The following is a 12502-nucleotide window of genomic DNA, read 5'->3' as shown; positions in this document are numbered from 1 at the left end:
TGCAAAGGCATTCGACTGTGTGCATCATAACAAATTATGGATAACATTGGGAAGAATGGGAATTCCAGAACACTTAATTGTGCTCATGAGCAACCTTTACATAGATCAAGAGGCAGTTGTTCGGACAGAACAAGGAGGTACTGATTGATTTAAAGTCAGGAAAGCTGTGTGTCAGGGTTGTATTCTTTCACCATACCTATTCAATCTGTATGCTGAGCAAATAATCTGAGAAGCTGGCCTATCTGAAGAAGAAAGGGGCATCAGGATTGGAGGAAGGCTCATTAACAACCTGTGTTATGCAGATGACACAACCTTGGTTGCTGAAAGTGAAGAGAACTTGAAGCACCTACTAATGAAGATCAAAGACCACAGCCTTCAGTATGGATTACATGTCAACATAAACAAAAATCCCCACAACTGGACCAATGAGCAACATCATGATAAACGGAGGAAAGATTGAAGTTGTCAAGGATTTCATTTTACTTGGATCCACAATCAACAGCCATGGAAGCAGCAGTCCAGAAATCAAAAGACACATTGTTTGGGTAAATCTGCTGCAAAGGGCCTCTTTAAAGTGTTGAAGAGCAAAGATGTCACCTTGAAGACTAAGGTGTGCCTGACCCAAGCCATGGTATTTTCAATCACATAATGAATAAGGAAGACAGAAGAAGAATTGACAGCTTTGAATTGTGATGTTGGCGAAGAATATTGAATATACCATGGCCTGCCAGAAGAACAAACAAATCTGTCTTAGAAGAAGTACAACCAGAATGCTCCTTAGAAGCAAGGATGGCGAGACTGCGTCTTACATACTTTAGACATGTTGTCAGGAGGAATCAGTCCCTGGAGAAGGACATCATGCTTGGCAGAGTAAAGGGTCAGTGGAAAAGAGGAAGACCCTCAATGAGGTAGATTGACACAGTGACTGCAACAATGAGCTCAAGTATAACAACGATTTTAAGCATGGCTCAGCACCGGGCAGTGTTTCGTACTGTTGTGCATAGGGTTGCTATGAGTCGGAACTGACTCGACAGCACCTAACAACAACATCATTTAAGGAGCTATGTACAGGTATCAAGTTGACAGGGATGGACTGTGATGGTTGAGATTCTGCATCAACTTGACTTGGCCATGATTCTCATTGGCTTGGAAGTTAAGTAATGAAGTAGTTATTGCTCATTTTGTTATATAATATAATCACCTCCATAATGTGATCTGATGTGATCAGCTAATCAGTTGTCAAGGGATTTCCTCAAGGGTGCCTCCTGCATCTAATATATATGAATGTTCTGGCAAAGTCCACTGGCTTTTCTTGCTGTGGATCCTCCATCGTCTGACCTCCTGTTCTTGGGAATTGAGCCAGTGGCCTGTCATATTGCCTGCTGAATTGGGATTTGACAGCCTTCGCTGCCTGTGGGTCAGCAGCTTGCTGTTTATGTGCTAATCTTGGATTCATTAGCCTCCACAGCCCATGAGCCACCAGCCTGCAGTCTGACCTGTGATCTTGGGTTCATCAGTCCCTAAAGCTATGCGAGTCCAAGAAGCCCCCAGCCTGATGCCTGACCCATGGACCTGGGACTTGCCAGCCTCTACAATTGCACCAACCATTTCCTTGAGATAATGCTCTCTCTCTGTTTCGCTCCTAAGTGTGTGTGTGTGTGTATGTTTCACAGGTTTTGTTTCTGTAGATAACTCAGCCTAAGACACACTTTAACATGATTTTCATAGGTTTGTTCATCTATAACAAATGTATCTGTCTTGGCTTTTGTGACGATGTTAATACATTAAACTTGCAAAAAAATTTTAAAAAAGGCCAGAACCTGTGTAAGGGAAAACTTGTCTGAGAAGGAAAGCTCAAACATCTTCCGCTGAAAAAATTACTTCAGTGGAATAAATATTCTCTGAAAGCTGGAATCTGCGAGATGGGAACAGAATCAGAAAATCGTTGGTACTGCAACCCAAAAAAGGAGGTCATGCAGATCAAAAGCCAGAAATAAACCCAGGAAGTGCGGGAGTCAGAGATGAAGGCTTAGTCTTCCGTTTCCTTTTGCGTTGTTACTGTGCATGGGTGTGTCCTTTCCGTCTCTACTGTTCTCTGATTATATCTATTTGTTACTTTTTTCCCTGTAAATTTTTTCCAGTGAAGAACCACATCCATAAACTTGGAAAAAGGTAAGAAATACTAAGAAATTCTTTATATTCATTAAAATCTAGCCAAACACACTTTTTCCCCTTTTCTTCAGGGGTTTTATTCTCCTTATCTTTAATTTTTAGTTTTCACTTTAGCAACTTGTAATTTGACACATATTATTCCAATTTCAAAATTCACACTTTATTTCCCTGAAATTCTTTCCTTCAAAATTTCTTATTTTCCCCCAAACTAGAGAAGCATTTCCTCATGTAACACATTCAATATAGGTACAAAAGCAAAAACATTCTTCTCATGCTTTTTTCCTTAAATATTTTAGTGAAGTGTGCTGACTTTATCGTATAATGATGTTGATACTTTTCCTTTTTTACTTTTTGTTTGAGACATTCATGTTTTTGAGAAGATAAGATCATAAACGTCTTAATTTTTTTAAGAACTTATTTCTTTTCATTTAAACAAAAAGAAAAAACCTGTTTCCTTCACAGCTATGGGCAAGAGACTGAAAAATTTATCTTTTAAAGAAAAGTATAAAGTTGCCAAAATGATAATCAAAGAGAACATCACCATCAAGGAAGCTGTAATTAAGTTCAAGAGCAGCATAATGCAAATTTATTCAATTAGGAAAGAAAAGGGTAAAATAATTGAAAAATACATGATCAGCGCCAACATAAACACCAAGAAAGGAAGGGACTGAAATTGTGCAGAAATCAACAAAACTGTTTTTGAGTGGTTTCTTAAAGCCTCCACCAAAAAGGTTCCCATTTCAGGATGTACCTTGCCAGCAAAGGCAAAGGAACAACCAAATTTTCAAAGCTGATGGATTCTCAGTTTCTAATGGGTGGGTTCAGAGCTTGAAAAAATTAAAAAAAAAAAATGGAATCACCTGCAATGTATCTTTTTGGGAGCCAAATGAGTTCAACATGCAGAATCAGGATGCAATAACTGACATTTACAGTGGTGTTTCAGAAAATAGGGTAAGTGGCACCCCTTACATTGATGTTTACAAAGAAATTGCCACAGAAATACATGACATAAAACCTGCAAGAACCTGTGGGCTTGCAATGAGAAGATGATTATTTTGAAGATAATGAAGACCTACCCTTAGAAGAGCCTGACCTTTAAGTCAAACAAGTTTTTACCTATATAAAGGCTTTGAAGAAATTTGGAAATTTCAAAAAAAAAAAAAAAAAACCCAAGAGTTATTTGATAAAGCTACAGTCTTAGATATTTGTTTTAATAATTTCATCAAAAAACCAAAATAAACTAAATAGTTGACATAAGATGTTTTTATGAAAAAGTGAATTTCACCCGTTATCTTTGTTTGAATAGTATATGCACATATCTGGACACAATTTGAATAAACATGCAAATCATTAAAAAATGGCTTAGTTTCTGTTCCAGGGCTATAAAATTGAAAAGAAACATTTCTTGGGTGTGTAGGAGGTTGTTGTTCTTAAGTGCTGTGGAGTCAGTTCTGACTGATAGTGACCCCATGAACAACAGAATGGAACACCGCCTACTCCTGCACCATCCTCACAATCCTTGCTATGTTTGAGCCCATTGTTGCAGCCGCTGTGTCAATCCCTCTTGTTGAAGGTCTTCCTCTTTTTCTCTTACCCTCTACTTTACCAAACATGACGTCCTTCTCCAGGGACTGATGCCTCCTGATAACACGTCCAAAGCACGTGAGACAAAAACTCACCATCCTCCCTTCTAAAGAGTATTCTGGCTGTACTTCTTCCAAGAGAGAGACAGAAAAATGGCAAGAATGCACCCAGTCAAAGGCAGAAATTTTGCATCGTCTGGAAAAATAGGTTTCTCTCTATATCAAGTGAGGTAAGTGTCCAACTTAATAGTTTTGTATGTGGATGTCCAGTTGTAGCACCACCATTTGGTGTTTAAAAGGCTATTCTTTCTCCATTGAATTGTCTTTTCACTTTATTCAAAATCATATGACCAGAAATTAAAGTTTATTTCTAGACCCAATTCTTTCTTCTCTTCTGTTCTATATTCTAGTCTATAATCTATTCCATTGGTTTTCACATCTATTCTTTTGTCAGAAGCATAGTTCATACAGATAGTTTTATTTCTTATTTTCAAATCTGAATACATTTTATTACTTTTCCTTACCTAATTGTCTTGACTAGAATCTCCAGTATAATGTTAAATAAAGTACTGAGAACAGATATCCTTGTCTTATTCCTAATCTTAGGGAGAAACATTCAGTGTTTCACCATTCGTATAATGTCAGTTGTGGGTTTTTGTAAATGTTCTTTTCAGTTTCTATTTCTAGTTTGCTGAGTTTTTTTACTGTGAAAAGACAGTGGATTTTGTCAAATGTTATTCCTTAATTAATCAGGGTGATTGGGTGTTTTTGTCATTTATTCTATTATTTTCAGTTGTTAAGCCAACCTTGCATTCTCGGATAAATCCAACTTGGTTATGGGTATATACTTTATATGTTCCTTGATTTTGATTGGTGAGTATTTTGTGAAAGATACTTCTTTTTATATGCTAAAGGAATGTTGGCCAATAGTGCAGTTTTGTCTTCTTAAGGTAAAACTGGCCTCATAGAATACAATAGGAAGTGGTTCATTTTGGTCCATTTTTTTCAAAGAGTTTAAAGAAGGACTGATATTAATTCTTTTTGAATGTTTCTTAGAATTCTTCAGTAAACCCATTTGGGTTTGGAGTTTTATTTGTGAAAGGCTTTTTAATTGCTGAGTCATCATCTTTACTTTCAACAGGTCTATTCAGATTTTGGATTTATTCTTCTGTCAGTCTATGTAATTTATGTCTTTCCAGAAATTTGTCTATTTCTTCCAGGTTATCAAATTTATTAGCATATTGCTGTTCATAGTATTCTCTTATAATCTTTTTTATTTCTGCAAGATCAGCAATGATATCCACATTTTTATTCCTGAATTTAGTCCTTTGGGAATTCTCTATTTTTCTTTCCACCTGTCTAGGTAAACATTGTCAGTGTTGTTAATATTGTTAAGGTATCTGCATTTTGTTTTATATCTTTCCTGTATTGTTTTTCTATTATCCATTTCATTTACTTCTGTTCTAATCATTTTTATTTTCTTCATATGCTTACCTTGGGTTTTTTTTTTTTTTCTTTATACTTTCTTGTCCATATATGATAGATAGTCATGGATAGCTGCCATCAAGTGGACTGAGACTCATGGCAACCTTATGTATAAAACAAAACTTTCCCCAATCGTGCATTATTCTCAGGGTTCCTGGCGTGTTCGAGTTCATTGTTGTGGCTACTATGCCAAACCATCTTACTGAGGTCTCCCTTGTCCTTACTAGGCCTCTGCTTCACCAAACACATTCTCCTTTAGCAATGGATCCCACCTGATGATTTGTCCAAAGCAAGCTAGTTGGACAGTAGTCTGTCGTGATCCATAAGTTTCGTACTGGCTAATTTTCGTAAATAGATCATCAGGCCTTTCTTCATAATCTGTCTTATTCTGGAAGTCCCACTGAAAACTGTCTACCATGGCCAACCCTGCTGGTATTTGAAATATGAGTGACATAGCTTCCAGCATTATAGCAACAAACAAGCCACCACAGTGTGAGAAATTGACAGGTGGGTGGCAGGTACATATATAACATGCAATAAATGTCATTAACTTTCCTTAAAATGCATGTATCCTTAAGGACTCTCGGCCAACATGTAGCCATAGACAGAAGCACCATGCCTTCTCTCCACTGCAAAGACCAGAAAAACTAAGGAAACAGAGACAAACATCAGTCCTTGAATCTGAAGTGTGAAATGAAGAGATAAAGAGCTCAGCCATGCACCAAATGGAATAAGAAACTGACAGAGAAGGCAAGTGAAGAGAGATATGTTCAGAGGTCCCTTACCAGCTAATGCAGCAAGGATTCACCATCTTGGACTCCTGTCAGAGATCAGCAGATGGGAGCACGAGAAAGCAGCTTCATGGAGCTCCCAGCAAGAGACAGAGCACCCAGTAACCAACAACACATGCTTTCCCACCTCAATCCTCTCCACCTGCTCTACTTCCATGTTTCCTAGCTTGTGGCATTGGCTCAGCTGGCAGGGAAGTACAGTGTCCGTGTCACTTGGATTTGCCCCACCCACATCCTAGATCAGTGGACAGGGACTAAGGGGAAACAGCACCCTGTAACCACGATATACACTTTCTTAATCCCACTTTTCTATCCCCTCCAAACTCTTCTGCTTCTTGCCAGCCACAGTCCCTGGCCTGGAGGCAACTACTTCAATCCCTGGCCACTTGGGTTCACCCCGCGCATACTGCATGGCTCCCGGAGTGCCATTTGTCTATTTCTGATGTTGCTTTTTTCCATTTCTTTGATTCCTTTAATGCCTCCCACCACATCCTCCTCCTTTCTCAAAAACCCTTGGCTCTGTGTGCCATCTTTGCTTCTTCTTGAAAGGCTGAGAAGTGCCACTCACTTCCCAGCCCACAACACCATGCTGGAGGGGTCCAAGGGTTTTTTTTTTTTTTCCTCTCCTTTTTGTTTTTGCTCTATTCTGTTTGTTTGTTTTCTTTTCATGGTGTATAAGCCCCTTCTAGCCCAGCTGCACTGCATGGCTTAGAAGCCACTCCCCCAATCTGCACAGCTGCGTAGGTGGGATCCCTGGGGTCATTTTTTTTTTCATTACTTTTCGTTTATTTCCTCTTTTTACCTTTCTCTCTTTCTTCATTTCCCAGTTGTTGTCTCTCTATACTTACCTTCTTTTCCTGTCTCCTAAATACCTGGTGCTGTGTGACATCTATACCCCCTCCGCTATATTGCTTAGCCTGGGAGCTGCTTCCCATTTTTAAAACCACACTGGTGGGACCCCTGGGGACTTTTCTCTTTTTTTCTTCCAAATTTTTATCTAGTTATTTTTTTCTCCCCCCTCCCCTTTTTTTTCTTTTTGTTTTTCTTGATGAATCAGTTTCTCATCTCTCCACTCCATCGGAAAGCTCACTTAGCACTCTTGTTTGTTTTTGGGTTCTGTTTCTCTCTCCTCTCTCTTCCCTTTTCCATACCTATATTAGCTCCACACATCAAAACCTCTCCCCTCTTTCCTGCCTACCTGCAATGTGTACTGGACATGATGCCCCTGAGCAACACACACACAACCTACCAGAGTCTGGCCAGCACTGATTCCCGGCAGACCCTGTCAGCCACAAACAACCGATCTTAGCCCTTCCCCTTCAGCTGGACCTGCCCTGCTGCACTGTAGCTGAGTGACTGGCTCTATCCATTGGACAAAGAGATGAAAAGTATCATGACCACAGGCAGGTAAACATCAAGGATCGCACACCTTGCCTGCTCAGACATAACCAAATAAAACAAAAGAGCAGGATGAAACAAACAGATCTACAATCCAAAAGTGAAGAAAATAGCTACTGAATTTTCCTATGACAGCAGACAATATCAAAATATATGTAAAAAAACAGGACAGGTTGGTTCCAGTAGGTGCCCAAAATAAAGCAGCAGATGATTTTCCAGTAGAAGAAAAGGCACTAGAACTACCTGACAGGGAATCCAAATCTCTAATATTCAGAGCTATCCTGGAGTTGAAGCAAAAAGCAGAAAAAAATGTTGAAAAAAATAGACAAATTGATGGAAAATGCAGGCAGATTCATGGAAAATGCTGACAAAAATAAAAGGAGCATTCTGGAAAATGACACAGGAACAAATTGCCAAAATAAAATCACAACTAGAAATCACAGAAAAACAACTAGAGATCCAAAAGATAAACAACAAGATTTCAGAACTGGAAAGTGTCATAGAAGTGCTGAGGTGCAGGATTGAAATGACGGAAGACAGGAACAGTGGAATTGAAGACATACAATTGGATATGGCTCTGTTTGAGAAAAAAATCAGTAAAAAGAACAAAAAAAATGTAGAAAACCTGAGAATTATGTGGGATACAATCAAAAGCAAAAATTTTTCAAGTGATTGGAATTCCAGAACAGGGGAAGAAAACAGAAAAGACAGAGAGGAAAACTTAAAAATTAATTACAGAAAACTTCCTTAATATATTGGAAGATGAAAAACTGACCATCCAAGAAGCTCAAAGAACTGCATATAGGATAGATCCAAAAAGAAAATGACAAAGGCATATCATAATCACACTCACTGTCATGGATTGAGTTTTGTCCCCCCAAAATATCTGTCAAATTGGCTAGGTCATGATTCCCTCATTTGACTCTATGATTGTCTACCAGTTTACCTTCTGATGTGATTTCCCTCTGTGTTGTAAATCCTATCACTATGATATAATAAGATGGATTAGCAGCAGTTATATTGATGAGATTTAGAAGATTAGGTGGTGTCTTAAGCCAATCTTTTTTGAGATGTTAAAGAGAGAAGTGAGCAGACAGACACAGAAACCACATACCACCAAGAAAGCAGTGCTAAGAGCAGAGTGCATCCTTTGGACCTGACATTCCTGAGATGCTCCCAGACCAAGGGGAGACTGATGACAAGGACTTTCCTCCAGAGCTGACACAGAAAGAAAGATGTCACCCTGAATTTGGACTTATAGCTTACTAGACTGTGAGAGAATGAATTTCTTTGTTAAAGCTATTCAGTTCTAGTATTTCTATTATACCAGCACTAGATGACTAAGACACTAGCTAAAACCAAACAAAGAAAAAATCCTAAGAGCGGCATGAGAAAAACAAAAAGTCACATACAGAGGAGAAACAATAAGACTAAGCTCTGATTATTCAACAGAAAACATGCAGGCAAGAATGCAATGGGATGACATATATAAAACCTTGAAAGAAAAAAATTGCCATCCAAGAATAATATATATTGCAAAACTCTTATTTAAATATGATGGTGAAATTAGGACATTTCCAGATGAACATATATTAAGGGAATATGTAAAAACCAAACCGAGCTTACAACAATTATTAAAAGGTGTCCTTTAGCCTGAGAGCAAACAACATCAAATCACAGCCTGAATCTAGGACGCAAGCTAGTACCAGCCAGATACCAACCTAGGAAAAGAATTACAACAGGAAACCAGAGAGGTTAATCTGTAAATAAGAACAATGTCAGAACAGCAAAAGAGGACATAAACAGTGTAGGTATAGAGAGGAAGGCAAGGGGCAACCAAGTAATAATAGACAGGTTCAAACCTAGGAAGATAAGGGTAAATTTCAAGGTAAACACAAAGAAAGTTAACAAACCTACTTATCACATGAAGAAAAATATAAAGTCTCAATAAAGACAAAATCTACAAAAACAAAAGAAATCCACAAACAAAAGGAATTCGGCACAGGAGAGTAATGGGAACAAGGAAAACGTAGGCATCACAAAAAAAAGCACTACAAAATGACAGCAATAAACTCACATCTATCAGTAATTACACTGAATGTGAATGCCCTAAAAGCACACATGAAGGGAGAGAGTGACAGAATGGATTATAAAACAGGATCTACCGATATGCTGTCTATAAGAGATACACCTTAGGAACAGAGATGTAAATTTATTAAAAATAAAAGGATGGAAAAATATATATCAAGCAAATAACTACCATAAAAGAGCAGGATTGGCAACACTAATCTCAGTTAAAATAGACATTAAAACAAAATCCACCCTAATAGACAAAGAAAGGCACAATACAATGATTAAAGGGACTTAACCATAAAGGCTTAACCACAAAAACATCTACATACCCAATGACAGGACTCCAAATTACATAAAATAAACTCTAATAGCACTGAAAAGAGAAATTGATAGTTCCACCATAATAGTTGGAGACTTCAACATACCACTCTCGGTAAAGGACAGAACATCTAGAAAGAAACTCAACAAAGATACAGAAGAGCTAAAGGGCACAATCAGCCAACTGGACCTCATAGACATACATAGAACACTCCACCCAACAGCTGCAAAGTGCACATTCTTTTCCAACACCCATGAAACATTCTCCAGAATACACCACATCACAGGCCACAGAGCAACCCTCAACAAAATCCAAAACATTGAGAGAATACAAAGTATCTTTTCTGACAACAATGCTATTAAAGTAGAAATTAAAAAAAAACAAAGAATAAGAAAAAAAATCAATTACATGGAAACTGAATAACACCCTGCTTAAAAACCACTGGGTAATAGAAGAAATCAGAGATGGACTCAAAAAATTCCTAGAATCAAAAGAGAAAGAAAACACATCATATCGAAATCTTTAGGACACAGCAAAGGCAGTCCTCAGAGGTCAATTAATAGCAATAGATGCAGACAACAAAAAAGAAAAAAGGGGCAAAATCAGAATATTTTTATACAACTTGAACAAATAGAAAGAGAACAGGAAAACTAGGAGACATGGTGGCACAGTGGTCAAGTGGGCGCTTCTAATAAAAAGGTTGGCTGGTAGAATCTACCAGTGCACTTTGTGGGAGAAAGATGTGGCCGTCTGCTTCCACAAAGATTGACAGTTTTGGAAAACATATGGGGCAGTTCTGCGGTCATAAGTAGTCATTGACTCAACAGCAATGGGTTTTATTCACTTTCTGATCAGTCTTTGCAACTATACAGGTAGTTATTTACGTATAATAAAATTTATTTTAGGAGAAAAGCATTTATAGAAGTATTGTTTTTCATGAGAAGTAAATACTGAAAATAAGCAAATGTGCATTAATAGCATAATATATAAATAAAATATCGTAAAATCTAAGTCTTGAAAATAAACTACAACTATGTGTTAAAATATGCATGAATACTACAAACATAATATTGATTGAAATAAGCTTTCGAGGAAATGTTGAAATAATTTAAAAATCTTACCATGTCTTCATAATCTATGTAAAATAGATTAGATTTCTTAGAAGCACCGTCCACCCAGCTCTCATCCCATATTTTTCTTTCAATACTAATGTAATAACAATTGTTGGAATACATAAAGCAGACCTTTGGACAAGGACCACAGTGATATCCTAAGAAAGATTAGGAGTCATTATCCAAAAACAATTTGATTTAAAAATGAAAATTAATGGACATATTTGCGTAGGTACATATATATATGTACATAACCAAGATATGCACCTTCACAGACTGATACATTTAAAAAAACACACACAAACTCATATATGTATACAAAGAAAGTCAGCCTCAAAGTCCCTAATTTATGTACACCTATAAGGCCAACAAACATATATGTACGCATATAAGGCCAACAAACAACAAACATCCTATACACACCCTGTAAATGTGTAAATACTTCCCGTATTTTATTGCAATGAGTATATAATGGTCTATTGCTCTTAAAAGAGTATTTCGTCTTATTGTTAAACAAGAAGGACTGCCTTTATGCAATCTTTATTTATGACAATTCATTGCTCAGTTTTATAATTAATGAAAATCTATTATCATTTTTGCATACCCCAGTGTAGAGACAAAATATAACCTATATTAATATCAGACCTTTAAAAAATCTTATCTTTTTGGATTATCCGAGAAGAATAACAAATTTATAGTAATTCTTATACAGATGCACAACCCATCTGTCATTTTGTCCTACTGTGGTGGCTTGTGTGTTGCTGTGATGCTGGAAGCTATATTACGTGTATTTCAAATACAGGTGGGGTCATCCATGGTGAACAGGTTTCAGCTGAACTTCCAGACTAAGGTTAGGAAGAAGCACCTGGTGGTCTACTTCTGAAAAAATTGGCCCATGAAAACCTGTGGATAGCAGTGGAACGCTGTCTGATATACTGCCAGAAGATAAGCCCCTCAGGTTGGAAGACATTCTAAATACGACTGGGGAAGAGCTGCCGCCTCAAAGTAGAATTGACCTTAATGACAGAGATGGAGTCAAGCTTTCAGGACCTTCATTTGGTGATATGACAAGACTCAAAATGAGAAGAAACAGCTGGAAAAATTCCATTAATAATTGGAAAATGGAATGTACAAAGTATGAATCTAGGAAAATTGAAAGTTGTAAAAAATGAAATGGAATGCATAAAGATTAATATCCTAGGCATAAGTGATCTGAAATGGACTGGTATTAGCCATTTTGAATCAGACAATCACGGTCTACTCTTCTGGGAATGTACAAATTGAAGAGGCGTTGCATTCATCCTCAAAGAGAACATTTTGATATTTATCCTGAAGTGCAATAAATTATCTGTATGCCTACAAAGAGGATCAGTTAATAAGGCTATTACTCAAGTTTTCCCACAAACCACTAGTATCAAAGATGTGGAAACTGAAGATACCAATTTCTGCAATCTGAAATTGATCAAATATGCATTCAAGATACATTGATAATTACTGGTGAATGGAATGCCAAAGTTGGAAACAAAGAAGAAGGATCTGTACTTGGTAAATATGGTCTTGGTGACAGAA

The 12502-nt window shown here is 37.4% G+C and overlaps 1 protein-coding gene across 1 annotated transcript in view; it reads right to left on the bottom strand.

The window, feature by feature from the left end:
• LOC100653615 (NKG2-C type II integral membrane protein-like) overlaps window positions 1-12502 on the bottom strand; it is a 75829-nt gene that overhangs the window by 3248 nt on the left and 60079 nt on the right. The gene's annotated exons all lie outside the window — the stretch shown is intronic.

The sequence above is a fragment of the Loxodonta africana genome, chromosome 4 (assembly GCF_030014295.1).
Source record: "Loxodonta africana isolate mLoxAfr1 chromosome 4, mLoxAfr1.hap2, whole genome shotgun sequence".
In the NCBI taxonomy this organism is placed as follows: domain Eukaryota; kingdom Metazoa; phylum Chordata; class Mammalia; order Proboscidea; family Elephantidae; genus Loxodonta; species Loxodonta africana.
The sequence above is the reverse complement of the archived record's forward strand: the minus strand, read 5'-3'. Positions and strand labels throughout refer to the sequence as shown.